Source organism: Chiloscyllium plagiosum, unplaced genomic scaffold, assembly GCF_037043375.1.
Source record: "Chiloscyllium plagiosum isolate Xiang-an unplaced genomic scaffold, Cpla_swu_hap1 HiC_scaffold_42, whole genome shotgun sequence".
In the NCBI taxonomy this organism is placed as follows: domain Eukaryota; kingdom Metazoa; phylum Chordata; class Chondrichthyes; order Orectolobiformes; family Hemiscylliidae; genus Chiloscyllium; species Chiloscyllium plagiosum.
The window spans coordinates 75,966,708-75,987,970 of record NW_028270180.1 but is presented as its reverse complement, the minus strand read 5'-3'; the positions used below and the strand labels follow the sequence as shown (position 1 = coordinate 75,987,970).

Sequence of the window (21,263 nt, the reverse complement as noted above, 5' to 3'; positions counted from 1 at the left end):
CCATTGTTTCGTGCTGTCTCTCTATGCTCTTTTCACCAAGATGAATCACTTCTCCCCAACTGCTACAAATTTCATCTGACAAAACATTCATTAAGAATCGCATGCATCAACATGCACTTCGCATCTCTCGTTATTTGGTTCTCCTGGATCTCTTTCATACGATAAAAGTTCACAGCAACTTGACTTGGAAAAGACAATTGCGTTCCTTTGCATTGTCCCAATTCAATCTACATTTCAATGTAGTTTAGGCAACAGACTCAAATTATTCTTTGAGATTTTATTGTCGCGTCGATGCATATAAACAGACCATTGGACAGCTGTGATCAACCAAAGATAGCAAAATTGAATTTATTGATAACAGCGACGAGAGTGGGATTCGAACCCACGCAAGCAGAACACAATGGATTAGCAGTCCATCGCCTTAACCTCTCGGCCACCTCGTCACATAAGCCAGGGGCGCATTTGACATTATGAATAAGTGAATTGCGTAAATTATGCTGAGCAGCAAATATTTCTCCTTGGTATTAGTGAAATGATAAATAGTACAGGACGGTTCCAAGAGTATCGTCTTACCTCTGAGTTGTGGGGCAAACACACTCCCACTGTGACTCTCTGCTCACAGTGATCAGAACAAAAATGAAGAAATGACGATGTAACAAGGTCTGTTGATTTCTGTGAAGATTTGAAGTCAACGGACTGAAGAGCCCATGACAGCAGGAGGTGTAACGTTGTCTGTGAGGAATTGTTTTCCCGACTGGAGGAGAGTGCATAGTGCTCAATTCATTACTCAGAATACCTTTCTTCCACTCAGATATTTTTGACACGCACCTGTGCACACAACAGACAATTTCAAAATCCTAAATAAGGCTAAACTGACAATTGAATTCAACAATCCAAAAACCTTGATCTGTATCATTTTCCTGGCTGTGTGACACCAAGTCACTGTATGATCACAGCAACACAGTGAGCAAGTGTCAGGAGGAAAATGAGTGCAGTGCCAGCGCGAATGCTGGGAGCAGCAGTTGACACACTGGCAAGTGCATTCCCCTGAACAGGAAAACTTCCCAAAGAGTCGACTGCGGTGGAAGAATTCAGAGGGGGTTTACACTTTGGAATTTGATGCCAGAGACACAATGGAGATCTGTTATTGAGTCTGTTCAAGATGAAGGTTTTAAGATTTCTACAGATGAGAAACAAAATAAAAGGCTCATGGGCGAGTGAAGGCAAAAGTTGAAGTTGTACATTTTTACATCTATGCAATGAGTAGCTCACTACTTGCCTAACACGGGGTCAGAACCACTGGTGAAGATGATCGTATCATCGCAGTGACCAGCCATGGAATCAGAGAAACTCGGTTTACCGAGTTAATGTACAACCAGGAATGTGGAGGTAAGCATTAATGTGTTGCTCCAGTGCTGAAGGTGATCAGTGCACGGTATCTCTGTGCAAGTATAGTGGGCTGCGCTCTGCCGAAGTTTTAAGTTTGAGCCTCACATGGAGCAGCTTCAATTTGTCATGCTGAGGGGTACGGATAGAAGGTGATATTGAGCAATGTCACGTTTATGGGAAAGTACCAGTTTTTGTGGATTGAGAAACGACCTTTTCAGGATACTGACACCTTGATCAACAAACATATTGCAAATACTTAAAACGTGAAGAGACATGTGTGGAGGGAGAGCCGAAGGTGAATTTTCAGCAGACGGATGAAGTTTCCCATGTGCACTGCGTTAAATTCCAGGAAAATAGATGTTGATCTGTTTTCATGTTGTGCAGTTTGTTGCAAACTCGCAATGGCCATTGTAATAATAAAAAAATAGACTGATCGCATAGGACCGTCTAAATATTGTATTCACTTTTAGTCTGAGCATCTTTCAGCTGGAATGGTGTGCTGCAGAGCAGTACAGAGGGTTAAAAATACAAAAAAGACAGAGTAGACTTGGTGGTGGATATAAGAAAGCGTGAAATACACCTAACGTCATGTGAATGTGGTCAAATCTTTAAAGTAGGTGTTGCGTCTCCAAGTGACGAATCAATTGCCACTCATTAGGATGTAACTTCTGTCTGCAGTTATTTTACGACTTCAGCCCCATTTACAATGCTTCACCTTGAATAATTGCTATATCTTTCAAATCCAGGAACTTTTAATACTCAATTGTATTCAGCTGAACGTGTTCATGAAATGTCTTTGTGTCTGAAAACAACCAAATCGAAATTAATCCAGACGCACACTTTTCATTTCTTTCAATGGTAAATTCCCTCCTAAAATGTTTGTTCGTGTGTTTTTTAAAACACGATGAAGTCATAAATCTACGTTTTATTTCCAGAAAGTCATTCAGGAATTCAGCAACTTTATTGAGTGGAAGAAACTCTCATTCTTAATCATTCACTGATGGTTTTGAAGCTCCACCTAAAGTTGTTGATGCACTCGAAAGACGGAATTTCCCAATTTAGTCACTTCATACCACACGTTATGAGAAAATCTATTTTGTTTACTTTTAAACTTGAGTGTTTCTGGTCCAGCATTTCCACATGTCGTGAATAAACTCCTTCATTCTGTCAATAATGTGGATGAAATCATTTCTAACCTTTCGGATGTTTTTATGTCTCAGTAAACTCCGTCCCTGGGCTTCCTAATATCTTGCTATTCAGTAAGCAGCGTCTGTGCCCTTGCTAACCTCTTCACATGTCTTTGTTGGAGAATAAGGACAAGGATTACACACAATGCTCCCACTGAGGGTGACCTAAAGATTTCACAGTTACAAGATGAACTATTTGCTTTAAATTTGATTTCTCTAAATCTCCATGATCTGAGTGAGTGTCAGCTATTTCTAAAGGTAACTGAAGTTCAAATACATCACAGTAGGGCTCGAGTCATTCCAGTGCAAATTGGTCTGGACAGTAAATATCATTACCAAAAGCCACCGTGGTCTGAAATCAACAATTTGCACATAGAAATTGTCGTAGCTATTGTGTATCATATTTCCGTGTTCTTGCCCACTTTGTTTATCACTTCATGTGTCCTTGTATTGAGTTCCACTGAATGATTGATTTGTGAATGGAGACATTCCCTTCACCTCTTATTCGAAACTCCATGGAGCATTGAATAATTGTATTCAGATGCTTCCAGAGCACAGTCCTGCCATTACTGGAATGAATCAGTGAACATTCCGCACGTATCCTCGCAGGCAAGGATTTCCTCCTACAGTTTATGAGATCATTACAGCACTGAAACCCATGTGTGCATTCATTTAACCTAAAACTGATGCTGCAAAACTTTCAGACTAAGATTTTGCATTCTGCTTGTTTTGCTTGTCCTGAAAGTTACATTCCACATTGTGGTATGTTTGTGAATGCTAGCATTTTCTGAATCTTGAGCAATGACATTTAAATTTTGCCAGAACACTATCTTTCACTGTTCTCTTTCCCTTGTGCGTCCCCATTTAATATACTGTATTTTATCAGTATATCTTACTTTTTCAACAAGTCAAACAATCTCGCTCCTGATTACCAAACCAAGAGAATGCCATAATTTTGTTAATTTATATGCAGTGCAGGTGTAGGGCGCAGTGATCAAGTGGAAAGGCATTGGTCACGTGAACCTAGTAGCAGTAGCGGGCTTTTGAAATCTGGCTATTCTATCGCAGTCATATTCAAAATATTCAACATAATCTTTAGCCAAATCATATTGGTAGAAAATAAGAAAAAAAAATGAAAGAACCGCCGATGTCGAAAATCAAACAAATACAGACGTTGCTGGAAAAGTTCAGTATTTCTGACAGATCTGTGGAGGAACGGACCAATGGATCAGAAACTGGATTCGTGATGGAAGAGCACAGCAGTTCAAGCAGCATCCAAGGAGCAGTAAAATCAACGTTTCGGGCAAAAGCCCTTCATCAGGGATAAAAGCAGAGAGCCTGAAGATTGGAGAGATAAGCTAGAGGAGGGTGGGGATTGGGAGAAAGTAGCATAGAGTACAACAGGGAGTGGGGGAGGGGATGAAGTTGATTGGTCGGGGAGCGGGGAGGGTGGAGTGGATAGGTGAAAAAGAAGATAGGCAGGTAGGACAAGTCAGGACCAGTCACGGGGACAGTGCTGAGCTGGAAGTTTGGGACTGGGGTGAGGTGGGGGAAGGGGAAATGAGGAAATTGTTGACGTCCACATTGATGCTCTGGGGTTGAAGTGTTCCGAGGCGGAAGATGTGGCGTTCTTTCTCCAGGCGTCTGGTGGTGAGGGAGCGGCGGTGAAGGGGGACAAGGACCTCCATGTCCTCGGCAGAGTGGGAGGGAGAGTTGAAATGTTGGGCCACAGGGCGGTGGGTTGATTGGTGTGGGTGTCCCGGAGATGTTCCCTAAAGCGTTCTGCTAGGAGGCGACCAGTCTCCTCTACGTAGAGGAGACCGCATCGGGACCAACGGATACAATAAGTGATCTTAGTGGATGTACAGGTAAAACTTTGATGGATGTGGAAGGCTCCTGTTGGGGCTTGGATAGAGGTGAGGGAGGATGTGTGGGCGCAGGTTTTGCAGTTCCTGCGGTGGCAGGGCAAGCTGCCAGGATGGGAGGGTGGGTTGTAGGGGGGCATGGACCTGACCAGGTTGTCACGAAGTGAACGGTCTTTGCGGAAGACAGAAAGGGGTGGGGAGGGAAATATATCCCTGGTGGTGGGGTCTGTTTGGAGGTGGCGGAAATGTCGGCGGATGATTTGGTTTATGCGAAGGTTGGTGCGGTGGAAGGTGAGCACCAGGGGCGTTCTGTCCTTGTTACGGTTGGAGGGGTGGGGTCTGAGGGCGGAGGTGCGGGATGGAGACGAGATGCGTTGGAGGGCATCTTTAACCACGTGGGAAGGGAAATTGCAGTCTCAAAATGGTTAGTTTTGTGGTGGAACTGGTCCACCTGGGAGCAGATACGGCTGAGGCGGAAGAATTGGGAATACGGGATGGCATTTTTGCAAGAGGTAGGGTGGGAAGAGTTGCAATCCAAGTAGCTGTGGGAGTCGGTGGGTTTGTGAAAAATATCAGTGTCAAGTCGGTCGTCATTAATGGAGATGGAGAGGTCCAGGAAGGGGAGGGAGGTAGCAGAGATGGTCCGGGTAAATTTAAGGTCAGAGTGGAATGTGTTGGTGAAGTTGATGAATTGCTCAACCTCCTCACGGGAGCACGAGGTGGCGCCAAAGCAGTCATCGATGTCGCAGAGGAAGAGGTGGGGAGTGGTGCCGGTGTAATTACGGAAGATCGACTGTTCTCCGTAGCCAACAAAGAGACAAGCATGGCTGGGGCCCATACGTGTGCCCATGTCTACCCCTTTGACCTGGAGGAAGTGGGAGGATTCGAAGGAGAAATTGTTAAGGGTGAGGACCAGTTCGGCCAAACGAATGAGAGTGTCGGTGGAAGGGTACTGTTGGAGACGTCAGGAGAGGAAGAACCGGAGGGCTTGGAGGCCCTGGTCATGGTGGAAGGAGGTGTAGAGGGTTTGGATATCCATGGTGAAGATGAAGCTTTGGTGGCTGTGGAAACGGAAGTCTTGGAGGAGGTGGAGGGCGTGGGTGGTGTCTCGAACGGATGTGGGGAGTTCTTGGCTGGAGGGATAGGACAGTTTCGAGGCAGGTAGAGATGAGTTCAGTGAGGCAGGAGCATGCTGAGACAATGGGTCGGCCAGGGTGGTCAGGCATGTGGATCTTTGGAAGGAGATAGAACCGGGCAGTGCGGTGTTCCCGGACAATGAGGTTGAAAGCTGTGTTTGGGAGATCTCCTGAGGTTATGAGGTTCTGTATGGTCTGGGAGATGATGGTTTGGTGATGGAGGTGGGGTCATAGTCGAGGGGGAGGTAGGAAGAGGTGTCCTCGAGTTGGAGTTTGGCTTCAGCGGTGTAGAGGTCAGTGCGCCAGACTACCACTGTGCCCCCTATATCTGCTGGCTTGATGGTTAGTTTGGGATTGGAGCAGGGGGAGTGGAGGGCTGCACGTTGTGTGGGTGAGAGGTTGGAGTGGGGGAGGGGGTAGACAGGTTGAGGCGGTTAATGTCCCAGTGGCAGTTGGAAATCAAGAGTTTGAGGAGAAAGTGAGGTCTGCAGATGCTGGAGATCAGAGATGGAAATGTGTTGCTGGAAAGGCGCAGCAGGTCAGGCAGCATCAAGGGAACAGGAGAATCGACGTTTCGGGCATTAGCCCTTCTTCAGGGCTCCTGAAGAAGGGCTAATGCCCGAAACGTCGATTCTCCTGTTCCCTAGATGCTGCCTGACCTGCTGCGCTTTTCCAATCAAGAGTTTGAGGGCAGGTAATAGGCCAGCGCGGGGTGTCCAGGTGGATGCAGTGTGTTGGAGGTGGGCGAAGGAGTCCTCGGAAGGTGGGCGGGAGTCCTGATTGTGAAAGTAAGCTCGGAGGTGGAGGCGGCACAAGAAGGGTTCGACGTCACGGCGTGTATTAAATTCATTGATGCATGGACAGAGGGGGATGAAGGTGATTCCTTTGCTGAGGACTGATCGTTCGTCCTCAGTGAGGGGAAGGTCTGGATGGGACTAATTCTCTCACTGTCTCAGGTTTCCACAAGGATCATCATCTCCCCCGCTCACCTGATCTGTAATACTGTGGTGCCTCCAGTGACCAAGATTTGGTCTGTCGATGTAAAACATCATTATCATTGCCATGTGTTGTCTTGAACATTTGATCATAATCAAGGGAAAGGGGAGTGAGTCTATTTAATACACTTTTATCTCCGCTTGAAAAATCCTGCGTCAAGACTCAAACTTATTCCAGTTTGACCCTTTGTTCCTCCCAACAGCAAAACTACTTGCCCAGATCCTTTACCAGGTTTACTGACAACAGTCAAACTCCACAAAGAGATAAATCTAATACTTTCGATTGGTTGAATGAGCTGTGCAGCTTGCAGGAAATTGAATGATATGAAACGATTTATATGGACTTTCCCAGGATGTAATCCAGCGCTGGGTCAGCGATTTGAGGCAGGTCACCAAGCTAAAACTTCACCTCTGTTTCTCTATCCACAGATGGATATTCACCTGGGGAATATTTGCAGATTTTCTGTTAATAATTGGTATGTTTAACAAAGGCAAAACTTTTCCCTACGTCAGAAACTGGAGTTTTCAAATAACTGCTACTTTATTCAACATTGTTTTCAACTGCGCTTCAGTCTGATCTTCAATAATCCCAGGTCAATGTCAGTAACAACATATTTAGATAAGCATTGAACTTACAGCCTTGGCATGTTATGCACTTTTAAGTATTCAGCGCTGACCAACTGCGTGACGAGAGCCGCAGACAGCGAACCTGTCACGTGACCTACACGTACCTTGGGAACTTTAACTCAACTGCTCCACTTTTGCTGTGATTATTAGATTCCCGACAGTATGGAAACAGACCTTTCGGGCCCAAAAGTCCACACCAATCCTCCGAAGAGAAACCCAACCAGACAAATTTCCCCTCTGACAAATGCACGATGGGCAATTTAGAATGACCAACTCACCTGACCTGCCCAATCTTTAGACTGTGGGAGGAAACTGGAACACCCAGAGAAAACCCACGCAGACACGGGGAGAATGTGCAAACTCGACACAGACAGTCCACCGAGACTGGAATCGAACTTTGGACCCCGTTGAGGCAGCAGTACTTACCACTGAACCACAACACTGTGGGATCTTTGGTGGTGATGTGCTGCCCCACTGGTACCTCAGTCAGTCACCCTGCTTCATTTCCCTGAACTGTCTGGTTCTGAAATTAAAGCTAATGCAGACAAGGTGAAACTGACATGAGCCTTGATTATTGAAGCATCAGGTTCACGAAAAGGATACAAAAGGGACATAAAAATGTGAAAACATAGACAACATTGAAAAATGGGTTTCCGATGGTTCCTACGTTGTTTGCAGACGATGTTACCTTGCCGCTGTCGCAGGGCTTTTCCTTCAATCAGCTTCAATCGGCACAGAATTCGAATCAGTGAAACTTCAGCAACTTCCTTCAGAAAGATCATATGGGTAACATGAAACATATTGCATTCATTAATAATCTTCACCATTCCTACATCCAAGAACACGTTGCACAGTTTGCATGAATATTGAAGATGTAAGAATGTTATGTAATAATAAAAATTCAATTACAGTTTAAATCGTAAAGTAGGTCAAATGCACAGAATGTCTCAGCATGTCAGAAATTCATGTGACCAGAACTGCAGCCCAGCAGAGTGGAAATCTGTCCCTGAATCCCAATATCCACACGTTTGCTTGCTCCATGTACCCAGTTGGAAACCTGTGTGAATGAGCATGCAGTCTGACAGAGCGCCTGATAGAATCCTTCACTGTCTGATCTAAAGCCGCAATAGGAGCTGCCTATTCTGGCTGTGAGAGCGGTGGTGTAAAGGGGAGGACTTTGATATTCCCTAGAGTAGATTCACCTTGCCGTTATCATGTTAATTTTGAAAACCCTCTGCAAGAAACAGCACAGAAAAAGAGGAGGAGGCTATTCCAAACACCTGCCCGACCCGCCGTTTGATATCATCATGGCTGACCAAACACGTCAATGTCTTTCCCCAGCTCATCCACAACAACCTGTTGCATAACGGGATAAAGACATTTGAGCAATCGAAAATTTCTGTGCAACTTTGGGAGGGAAATGTTTTTAGAGACAGTGGGTTTCTGCACGAAATTTGCAGGTTTTGCGAGTGAGCATCTGATTCTGGTCTGATCATGATTCCGTAAAAACTCACAACCAAGAAGATTAGGATTTTCCTCTGGTCAGTAGCAGGGACGAGAACTCCAGACGACAGGAATTGGCGATGAATCAGCACAACACTCAATAATTCAACTCCAATTCTGGTGCGGTTCAGACACAAAAACTTTGAATAGCAAAGTTACAAAACTTGTAGAAATCTAACATGCTTTTCATTGCGCCACAGAGCTGCACTCGCCACAATTGTACTGCACCCAAAGTTGCGGTTTTCGTGGAGAAAATGTCAACAATCACGAGGAGATGCGGAGAGTTTTTCAAGGAGTAGGTATTTTATTTGCAAACAAAAATCGTGACATTCAGAAAACAAATTCTTGAAACCCCCAGAACATCAGGGTCCATGGCATAGAGTCATAGAGTCATTGAGATATGCAGCATGGAAACAGAACCTACTGTCCAAATTGTCCATGCCGACCAGATATCCCAACCCAATCTAGTCTCACCTGCCAGCAACTAGCCCATATTCCTCCAAACCCTTCCTATTCACATGCCTCTTAAATGTTGCAATTGTACCAGCCTCCACCACATCATCTGGCAACTCATTCCATTCACGCACCACACTCTGTGTGAAAAAGTTGCCCCTTAGGTCTCTTTTTTATCTTTCCCCTCTCAAACTAAACCTATGCCCTCTAGTTCTGAACTCCCCGACCCAGGTAATGGACTTTGTCTATTTATGATATCCATGCTCCTCATAATTTTGTAAACCTCTATAAGGTCACCCCTCAGCCTTCGACGCTCCAGGGAAAACAGCCCCAGCCTGTTCAGCCTCTCCCTGTAGCTCAAATCCTCCAACCCTGGAAACATTCTTGGAAATCTTTCTGAACCCTTCCAAGTTTCATAACCTCTTTCCGGTAGGAAGGAGACCAGAATTGCACGCAATATTCAAATAGTGGCCTAACCAATGTCCTGCACAGCCGGAACATGACCTCCCAACTCCTGTACTCAACACTCTGACCAAAAAAGGAAAGCATACCAAACGCCTTCTTCACTACCTTATCTACCTGCGACTCCACTTTCAAGGAGCAATGAACCTGCACTCCCAGGTCTCTGTGTTCAGCCACACTGCCTCGGACCTTTCCATTCAGTGTATAAGTCCTGCTAAGATTTGCTTTCCCAAGGTGCAGCACGTCGCATGTATCTGAATTAAACTCCATCACTTTATACCTTTTCTTTAATCATGTTTTGTTAGCTTATCAGAATGCCAACTGTGTTAGTCAGAATTCCCTCACTCCAGCTATACAATAAACCAATAGTGTCCCATTATCGTTCTACTTCTGCCACTATGGTTTTTCATAATTCTACTTAATATTATTCTACTGTCACCATTAGGAATTCTACTACCACCTGTGCTACAATGACCTTCCATCCCAGACTAACCTGTCATGATTAGATATTTAGCTACCCCATCTATCACAATGTTTTCCTGTCCCAAGCTGACTCTACTAACTACTGATAAGATATTTAATGTCATATCTTTCCATCTACAAGCGTCTCAAGCAGGCTGACTGTACTATCAATTATTTATTTAAAGTCATGTCCTAAGTATGTATTGTCACGACTTGTCCCAAACTGCCATGATGATATTGAGTAGGCAATGGTGACTTTACTAATTACTTTTATCTCAGTCTGACATTGTAACCTTTCAGCCCAGTCTGACTCTGCTAATTAGTGTAGGAGCATTCCACTATTTGTTTCCTATCCTGCTACACTGGCCCCATCCTGCCCCAGTGACTTTTTTGACGAGTGTAACATTCTGCAGCCTCTTGTAACAGATCGCCAGTAGTTTCCATGTCTTTACCCTTTCCATGCTTTCATACTCTGTATTTTCTGTACACTGTTCGGTTCTTTCATCAGACATCTATTTAGCTTCTCCCCACTTTCCAGTACCTGGTCCTTATCCATGTGTGCTCTAACTTCTCAAGTATTCGGCTAAATACTCTTGACGCACAGCTTTACCACACGTTCAAACAGTGAATTCCAAATAAACAACACTCTCAGAGTGAAAACGTTCTTCCTATATCTCCTCTGAACATCCTCTCACTTGCGTTTGACAGAGGTCCCCGGTTGTTAACTCTTCCCATAAGAAGTTTATTCCCATCACACATATCTATCCCATTAATGTGCACCTTAATCACTTCCTCATTCAGCTTTCTCCTCTCTCAAGTAACGAGCCTGAGCTGAGATCGTCTATCTTCGACATGGCGATAGTGTCGTGCTGGAAGAGAACAGTAGGTCAGGCAGTATCCGAGGAGTGGGAGAATCGACGTTTCTGGCATAAGACTTTCTGCACGAATGAGTCTTGTGGGTGGGGGCTGGGAGATAAATGGGAGGGGGTTGGAGTTGGGTGCAAAATAGCTGGGAAAGCGAATGGTGGATCGAGGCATGGGAGGAGGTGATATGTCAAAGGGGGAGAGATGTATGGGTCCGGAGGGTGATGCAGAGTTGGATGCTTCAGACTCTAATAATGTGGGGGAAGGGAAATGAGGAAGCCGTTGAAATCCACATTTTTCCCGTGTGGTTGCAGGGTCCCAAGGCAGAATATGAGGCGTTCATCTTCCAGGCGTCAGGTGGTAACGGTTTGTTGGTGGCTTATCCCCGATACGTCGATTGTCCTGTTCTGCAATTCACATGACAGGAGAGATGTGAAAAACAAAGACTAAAAAAAGGACAAAGACTTATAGATACAGAGTTAATGGAATTAGACACAGTGCATACAGAAACCATTTGGCCAGTTGAGTCTGCACTGTGCCGTGAAAGAGATTCACACTCCCCCACTCAATCTTTTTAAATCCGCATTTGTGATCCACCTACAAAAATAGAAATTGTTCCAAAAGCTCAGCGAGTCAGGCAGCATCAGTGGAGAGAAATCAGAGTTAACATTGCGAATTAAAAACAGTTCCGAGGAAGGGTCTGTTGACCCGAAATGGTCATTCTGTTCTCTCCGAGCTACAATTCTGACTTTTGTCTCTGGTTTACAACACTTACAGTCCATTCAGATTTTGATTGCCATTGACCTGAATTGCACACCTTTGCACTGTGGGAAGGTATCGGAGAAGCCAGAGGAAACTCACAAGGGAGAGAGAGAGCATGAGAGTGCAAATTCCACACAGTCAGTCGCACAAGTCTGGAATCGAAGGCGGGTTTCTGGCGTGGAAAGGTGCAGTTCTACCAACTGAGCCCTCCCAATATGCAAGCATTCATCCTGGAAGGGAATTGAACCTGATCTCACGCAGCAACAGGCGGTGGTACTATCCAGGAATTTTATGTAAAAAGAAGCCTATTTAGTATTACTGGAAATTAACATTCGCTTAACTATCCGAACACTTTTTTAAATCACTTGGCCTGTAGCCTCGTCTGTCTTGGCATCACAAAATTCACATCTGAATACTTATGAAAGTTTTGAGGATTTCTGCCTTTCCAACTTTTGCATGCTCTGATTTCCAGATTTCAACCAACCGCTGTTTCAAAACATTTGTCTGCGCATTCACTCAAATCTTTCCTCTTCTATCCTTAAGTCTATGCCACCCTCCCCTCCCCCCGTGATCGATCTCACCATCAAAGAGAAACGTTTATTTCAGTCTACACTATCCATATTCCTGATTATTTTGTACATCTCAAACATGTCTCCTCTCAATTTCTTCTGCTGTAAGAAAAACATCTCCAGACTATCCAATTTCTCTTTATAATTGAAACTCTTCTACCCAGACAATATCCTCGTAAATCTGTCCTGCATCATTTCCAGTGCAATCATATCCGTGGTATCATGCGAATTGCAGAACTGCACACAATAGACCAGATAGAGCCAAATGAGCAAGTGAAATAAATGATGTAGAAGTCCACAGAAAGAGGCACTTTAAATAAATTTTCTTTTCCTCACTGCTACCCTGTGTCCTTTTCCTGAGCCTGATGTTCCAATAATCTATGGTCCATGTTGTAAAAGCTGCTCCATGAGAAATGATCTCACAACCACGGTATCGAAATGAAATGATTGGTTTGAAAGTGAGGACGTGGTTCATCTATGATGGTAGAGAGGCGCATGAAATTCCAAAACTGGGAGGGGTCCTGGTCAAAGGCGGGGAGGAAGGGCATATTTGTCTCCGTTTATTAGATTATTAAGATGCAACAGCAGCATTAACCCGCACTGCAGATTGGCTCAGCGGAAGCGTGCTGGAGCCTAAAGCGGGAGGTCGATTAATTGAAAGCATTCTCTGAAATGTTCCTTAACAATGCGCTGTTTTCTTACTTTGACAGTAAGAGCTTCTTTTGATCACATCGTCTCCAAATCAGCCTCTGGCTCCTGTAAACACTCCAATTCAGCGTATATCACTTCCATTCCGACACAGCCACATGTCATATTCTCATTCCCTCTGTGAGAATTGGAATTGACAATGTCATTCTCTGAGATGTAGCAATGTAGCATGAAGTTGGTAGTGTAGTGAACACAGAAGAACAGAGAATACAGAAAAATTACAGCCCAAGAACAGACTCTTTGGACGCCGAAGCCTGAGCTGATCCACTGTCTAAACCTATTACCAAATTCCAAACCATCTGTATCCTTCTGCACCCCACCTACTCATGCTTCTGTCCAGACACACTTGAAATGAATCTACTGTGCTTGCCTCTGCTACCTCTGCGGGCAACTCTATCCAGGTACCTAGCACCTTCTGTGTAAAATACTTCCAACGTCGATCTCTCTTAAACTTTTCACCTCTCACCTTGAACGCGTGACATCTCATTATTGAATCCCTCACCTTGGGAAAAAAGCTTATCTCTATCCTCCCTGGCTATACCCTTCATGATTTTGTAGACGTCAATCAGGTCCCATTCAATCTCATTTTTTTTTAGTGAAAACAAACGTAACCTACTTAACCTCTCTTCAGAGCTAGCACCTTCTGTACCAGGCAACATTCTCATAAACTTTCCCTGCACTCTTTCATAAACGTGCAATTGTTTTGGTAATTTGGCGATCAGAACAGTACACAACATTCTAAATGCGATTGAACCAAAATCTTTTACAATTTTAGCACGACCAGCTAGCTCTTATACTCAATACCCCGTCCAAGCATGCGATATGCCGTCTTGTCCACTCGAACCACCTGTGCAGCCACCTTCAGGGTACAAAGGACCTGAACTCGCAGATCTCTCTGCTCATCAACTTTACCCAATGCTCTTCCGTTTACAGTATATTTAGCTGGAGAATTAGACTTCCCAAAATGCATTACCGCATATTTGTTTGGATTCAACTCCATTTGCCAATTCTCCGCTCAACTCTCCTGTCTATCTATATTATCCTTCATTCTTTGCGAGTCCCCTATGATTTTTGAACATTGAAGGTTCTGTCAACAAAACCTGGATGAGTTACTCCAGTGAATCTTCTAGGTGGTGCACTCTGCTGCAATTGTGCCTTAGCAGTTAAGGGAATAAATATTCAGGTATCGAAGAATGTACAGTTAAGTGACTGCATTGTCGTGGAGGATGCCCAGTTCCTTCAGTGGTATTGAAGCTGCACCCCCCTAGGCAAATGGAGAGAGTTCTGTTAAACATCTAATTTGTGCGTTGCGAACAACGTAGGCTTCACGGAGACAAGAGTTGAGTTAATAATCAAACAAAGTCGACCGACGGACATGTTATTGTAGTCAACTTCTTTATATGGGCGGTCAGGTTCCATTTCTCCCAAATACTAGCTCCCAGGACGATCACACTGAGGAATTCAGTTACAATGAAGCCATTGAAGCAATCGGATATGATTAGATTCTCATTTGTCAGAGTTGTCATTGCTGCACTTTGTCCTTCTGTGGATCAATCCGATTCCAATCGCTTTCTGATTTCAAGTTCCAATTCCCATCTGCGCCTGAAATTTCAACCCGTTTCCTTGCCGAAATTTCTCCAACTGTCTTAATAATATGTAAGGACGCTGTAAGGGACAGCAGAGATTTACAAATGTGTTGCTAACTCTGTATAAAATGGAGCTTCGTGGAATGATTGGTTCGGCTGGGATTATTATCCTTGAAACAAAGGAGGTGGAGGGGAGCTCCATTATCACATAATAACATTTATAAACGTTCAATATTCATTTGATCTTGACAGGGTAGATACAAGCAGGTGTGAGGAGAGCACCAATCGACATGAACACAGAATTAGATATTGCCTATTTAATTCAGAAATGATGAGTAATTTATTTGCTCGGGGTCAGAATGTCTGTGGCATTTTTGCAGCACCCACTGCTGAGGTTGAGTTGTTCGGTATTTTCAAACTGTGCCAGATAGTTAATCAGAAAGATGATGAAACTTTGTCGAGGTAAGTGAGCAGAATCGAGTTGACGATTATCAGATCAACCATGAGTTTTTTGAATGGTGGGGCAGACTCGATGGGCTGAGTGGCATACTTCCACTTTGTTTAACATTTGGTCTGACGCCCTATTTTATTCATAAGTTTAGAATTGTGAGGAGATGGGCTGAAGTGATAGTAAACGTTTATTTAAAGATCAGACAGATCAAGAACAAGGCTCATAAACTCAGGAAGAAGAAATGTGCTGTGACCTGGGTGCAACAAATGACACTAGGCACAGTACAGGTGGCTGTGTACAGAAGCTGTGATTGCTGAAGAAAGTTGGTGGACCTTATACAGTTGGCAAGTCAGTGATCACGCTGGATGATGAATCGCTGTATGAGTCACACACAGCAGAAATTTGTGGAAGGATGAAAGGTTCGTTTCATTGGATAAGTTTTCTGCTGTTCCAATTCCGAGTGACTGTTTGAAATACTGATCAGATCATTGTGTGAAGTGTTTGGTTAAAATACTCATGAACAACCCCACTGGATAAACTTGTGCTCCCGATCTCTTGTTATCTGTTTCTCTTTCTTTCTAATAATGATTCCTTCTGCTTTCACATCCAAGGTATTAATGTACATGCAAACAGCAATGGTTCCAGCACAGATCCGTGTGGTAAACCCACTGGTGAAAAAATTTCAAATACCAAAACAACCCTCCAACAGTTGTGGATCCAATTTGACAACTTGCCTTGGATGCCATTGGTGTATTGGACCAGCCTTCCATGTGGGACCTTGTCAAAGGCCATAGTGAACTCCAAGGAACCCACATCATCTGCACAGCCCTCATCGTGATTTCAAAGAAAACTCAGCTGAATTCATCAGACAGGATCTTCCTGTACCAAATCCGTGCTGACTATCCCTAGTTGTTTCCTGCCTTTCCAATTATTGATTCATCCTGTGTCTCAGAATTGTATCCAATAATGTCCCTCCCACTGCTGTCAGACTATCTGCTCTGTAATTACCTGGCCTATCCCTGCTGCCCTTCTTGAACAAAGGTACCACATTAGTGATCCTCCAGTCATTCGGCACTTCACCTGTGGACAGCAAAGTATTAAATATATTCACCAGGGCCCCAGCAATCTCCTTTTTTTTTTACCTCCCATAGCAGCCGGGGATACATTTCATTGGGCACTGGGAGGTTCTCCAACTTTATGCCTGTGAAAACATTTAATACCTCCTCCTTATTGATCTTAACGTATTCCCGAACCTTACCATCTCAACAGAAATCCGCGTCTACAATGTCTTTCTTCTGTCTGAATATAGATGGGAAGTATTCATTTAAGGCTTCAACTGCTCCCTCTGGCTCCATGCCCAGATTATCCCTTTGGTTTCTAAAAGGTTGCACTCTTTAGCTGGGAATCCTCTGACTCTGACTGTAGTTATAAAATATCTTGTAACTTTTCCTTAATACTGTCTGTCAAGTATATTTCATGGCCATTGCTTTCCCCTCATTTTTAAGGACCCCTTACCCTTTCTATACTCGTGAAGAGCTTCACCTGCTTTTATTGAACTGCATTTTGTCTATCAAAATCACGATATCACTTGATAAGTATTCACTGGCCTTGCTGCCATTGTCATTCCCACTTTACTAACACACTGGCCATGGATTCTCACTGTATCACTTTCACATGCTCCACTTTCCAAATATAGCCCTAACTGCAGGTAGTTCAGCCCAGTCTCTGTTTGCCACATCCTGTCTCATTATAGGAGATTCACTTGTGAGTGTGGCAGACAGGACACTGTGTGGCTGCAGCAGTGACCCCATATGGTGTGCTGCCTTCCGGGTGCGAGGGTCAAGGAGGTCTCTGAGCGGTTACGGAACATTCGGAAGGGGAGGGTGAACAGCCAGACGTCATTGTGCACATCGGTCCACATGAGAGAGGTAGACAAAGGGATGGGGTCCTGTGAAATGCGTATCGGCATTAGGTAAGAAGTTGAAAAGCAGGACCTCAAGGGTAGTGATCTCCAGATTACTCCCAGTGCCACGTGCCAGTGAGGATAGAAATAAAAAGATAGGCCAGATGGATGTGTGGCTGAGGAGCACATGTCGGGGGCAGGGTTTTCAGTTCTTTGAGATTTCCTCTGGGGTAGAAGGGGCGGGGGGCGGGTTGGACTTGAACCAGAGGGGCATCAGTCTCCCTTCGTTGGGGATGGATGGGGGGAGGTTGGCTGACTGGCAACGCATGAGGCCTGACTGGTAAGGCAGATGAGCTCCGAGCATGGTTTGGCACTGGGGACAGGGATATTCCAGCCATAACGGAAACATGGCTGACAGATATAGGACATAGATGCAATGCTGGGCAAGGAGCAGATACATTCAAAGCTTCAATCCCACCATCTTGTGAGGGTCCTGCTTTCCCCTCTACTGTAGTGGTCCTCACTGAGACAAACACTACATCGGACAAACAGGAAGAAAGTTAGCCACCAGGATACACTGACACCAGCTAGCCACATAAAGACACGACCCTCTCTCCCTCGTACCCCTACACAAGGATGAAAAAAGCCACCATTACGACTGGGAAAACACATCTATCCTGGCACAGGCTAAGCAAAGGCATGCCAGAGAATTCCTGGAGGCCTGGTGCTCCAACCATAACGCCATAAACAAACACATAGATCCAGCTGCCATTTATCAACTCCTCAGAAAACGAATAGGAAATTACATTACCACAAACCCCAGGAACCCCATTCAGGATAAAGATATAAATAGAAAGCAGGAGACAACAGCTTCGCTTCACTTGGAGGTCGCCACTGATGATGTTACCTAGCCAGGTAACGAAACGTCTGGATATAAAACCTACTGCTCAGCGAGCACACCTACACCCTAAATCTCAACCTGGGCTTCAAACCTTCACAAACCTTGCAAATTGTAAATTACCCATAGTGTTCAGGGATGTGCAGGATTGACACGTTAATTAGGATAAATGGAGCGTAATAGGTGGGGGAATAGTTTTGGGAGGGATGTTATTCAGAGGGTCCATATGGACTCTCTGATGAGCATCCCGCCCATTCGTATTTCCTCACCGATGGAGTTGTTGGGCCAAATGGCCTGTTTCCACACTCTGGGTACTCACTGAAGGTAGACAGAAAGGAACTGAAGAATGGACGTCGGACAGCTGGACATGAAAAAGCTTTGTTGGGAAGGATTAAGGAAAACCGTAAGGCATACTCTACTTATGTGAGGAACAAGAGAATGGTCAGAGTGATGGTAGGGCCGATCAGGGTTAGTGGAGGGAACTTGTGCCTGGAGTCATAGGTGGTAGGGGAGGTCCTTAATGCATACTGTGCTTTGGTATTCACTACTGAGAGGTACCTTGTTATTTGTGAGGACCGCGTGAAAAGGACTGATATATGTGAACAGGTTGATGTTAAGAAGGAGGATGTGCTGAGAATTGTGTAAAACATAAAGATAGATAAGTCTATTGGACCAGACGGGATGTGCCCAAAGCTACTGCACGAAGCGAGGGAATGGATCGCTGCGCCTTTAGAAATGACCTTTGCACCCACACTGTCCACCGAAGTCATACCAGATGATTTGAGGGTGGCAAATGTTACTCTCTTGTTCAAGAAAGGGAATACGGACAATCCTGGGAATTACAGACCTCACTTTCTTATGTCTGGTGTGCAGATTATTGGAGAGGACGCTGAGAGTGGATTTATGACTCCGTAGAAAAACATAGTTTGATTCGAGATAGTCAGCATGGCTTTGTAAGGGACAGGTCTCTCCCTCACAAATCTCATTGAATCATTCGAGAGTGTGACAAAACACCTTTATGGCTCATTCAAAAAATACAGAGTCATCGGATACAGGGAAACCTGTCTGTCTGGATATAGGATTCCTGGCCCATAGAAGACAGAGGGTGATGATAAATGGGAAGCATTCAGCATGGAGTTTGGTGACCAGTGGTGTTCTGCAGGGATCGGTTGCAGGAACTCTGCTCTTTGTGATTTATTTATAAACGGACTTGGATGTGGTTGTGGAAGAATGGATTAGTAATTTTGCCAATGACATGGAGGTTGCTGGAGCGGTGGATAGTGTGGAGGTCGGTTGTCGATTATAGCAGGATATTGATAGGATGAGGAGCTGGGCTGAGAAGTGGCAGATGGAGTTCAATCTGGAAAAGTCTGAAATGATTCATTTTGGAAGGTCGAACTTGAATGCAGAATGCAGGGTAAAAGGCAGAATACTTGGTAGTGTTGTGGAACAAAGAGATCTTGGGTCTCTTAAAGTTGCCACCCAAGCTGATAGGGTTTTTATGAAGGAATATGTTGTGTTGGCTTTCAATTGCTGGGGGATTGGGTTTTCAAGCTGTGAGGTTATGCTGCAGCTCTATAGAGCCATGGTAAGACTTCACATGGAATATTGTGTTCAGGTCTAGTCCCTCATTACAGGAATGCAGTGGACGTTTTAGGGAGGGTAAATTGGAGAATTACCAGAATGCTGCCTGTGCTGGAGAGCATGTCTTATGAAGAAAGGTTGAGGGAGGTAAGTCTTTTGTCATTGAAGTGAAGAAGGGTGAGGGGCGACTTGGTAGAAGTAAAAAAGATGACGTGAGACACAGATAGAGTGAATAGTGAGAGACGTCTTTATACCATGGCATAAATGGCTCTTGTATGTGGGCATAAAAAATTTTAAGGTAATTGGTGGATGGGAAAGGAGAATTTTCAGAGATAAGTTTTTTACACAAAGTGTGTTGCGTGGTTGGAATGCACTACCAGCGGTGGTAGGAGAGTCAGATACAAGAGGAACATTTAATAGACTCTTGGAAAGGCACATGGATGGCAGTAAAATGAAGGGTATGTAGGTTAGTTCGATCTTACAGACTGATAAAAGGTTGGCATGGCATCATGGCCGAAGGGTGTTGTACTGTGCTGTTCTGTTTTCTACGTTCCGTGTGGTAAACTGGGTAAAAAGCCCAGATCAATGTAAAAGGATACGGCATTCAGGAAGAGCGAGGGAACTGGATGCAAAATTGGATTGATGGTAGGAGACAGAGGGTAATGGCAGACATAATGTTTTCCTGACTGGAGGCATGTGACCAGCGGTGGAGTGGGTCCCCTGTTTTTTGTCATTTGGATAAATGGTTTGGATGGGAATATTGGTTTCCTGGTAAGTAAGTTTTTTGGGGGAACACTGAAATTGGTGGCAGAGTGGACAGTGAAGAAGGTTATCTATGAAACAACAGGATGGACAGTACTGCTGGGATTGTGGGCTGAAGAATAGCACATGGAGTTTATTTAGATAAATGTGAAGTGTTCCATTTTGGTGAAACAAACCAGGGTGGGACTTGTACAGTTAATGTTCGGGCCCTAAGTAATATTGCCAGTCAGTGACCCAGGGATGCAGGTACACAGTTCCTTGAAAATGGCGACACAGTTAGACAGGCTGGTGAAGCTGGTGTTTCGGATGGTTACCTTCATACAAGACATTGGTGCGGCCTCCAAAAAAGCGTTGTTGATCTGTCGGAAGAACTCATCAGGTTCATTTAACTCCTTTAGGGAAGAACATCCGACATTCTGACATGGTCTTGCCAACATGTGAATCCAGACCCACAGCAATATGGCTGACTCTGTGCTATACTCTGGGTAAATACCAGTGGGGCAAAGAATGCCGGTCCAATCAGTAACACCCTCATCCCATGAATTAATAAATAAAAATACATCTGTCCTTCCCTACCTCTGCAAACCCCTCCAGCTGCAGCAATTCAGACTGGCTTTGTAACACCGTTCAGGCCCGGACCACTCTCTGTAACACTCTCACCACCTCCAGCACCTTCACCTCTCCCTGTTCATATCATGTCATTAAACCCTGACAGTGATTCCTCTTTCCATTGCCCTCCCCCCTGCTAGCAGACCCTTTGCAATTCCTTTAAAACTTACTGCTTAAACTCTCTCATTTCAGGATTTAAGTAATTTATGGTAATCGTCTAAGCCTTATAATATGACATGATCCATTTTGTCCTGAGTGAGGGATGGGTGGGAATTTCTTGCTGAGGTTTTGTCTGTTTCAATGGAACGTTCTTTTGTTGTGTGTTTTATACTATTCCTTCAAATGTTTTTTCCATTACCCATTTACAGACAAACGTTTCAGTCTGTTTAGCCTGTTTACCTTGGTCAGTTCTCCTCCCAAACTCATGTCAGTGGCTGTTTTTGTTTCTAGATGTAACGTGTCCTTTCTGTTATTCAGTTTAAAACTTT

The 21,263-nt window shown here is 44.5% G+C and overlaps 1 non-coding gene across 1 annotated transcript; it reads right to left on the bottom strand.

Moving 5' to 3' along the window:
* Positions 1–361: 361 nt before the first annotated feature.
* trnas-gcu (transfer RNA serine (anticodon GCU)) lies at positions 362–443 on the bottom strand. Its single transcript has one exon. It is a non-coding gene; the product is annotated as a tRNA-Ser (tRNA).
* Between the last annotated feature and the right edge of the window lie 20,820 nt (positions 444–21,263).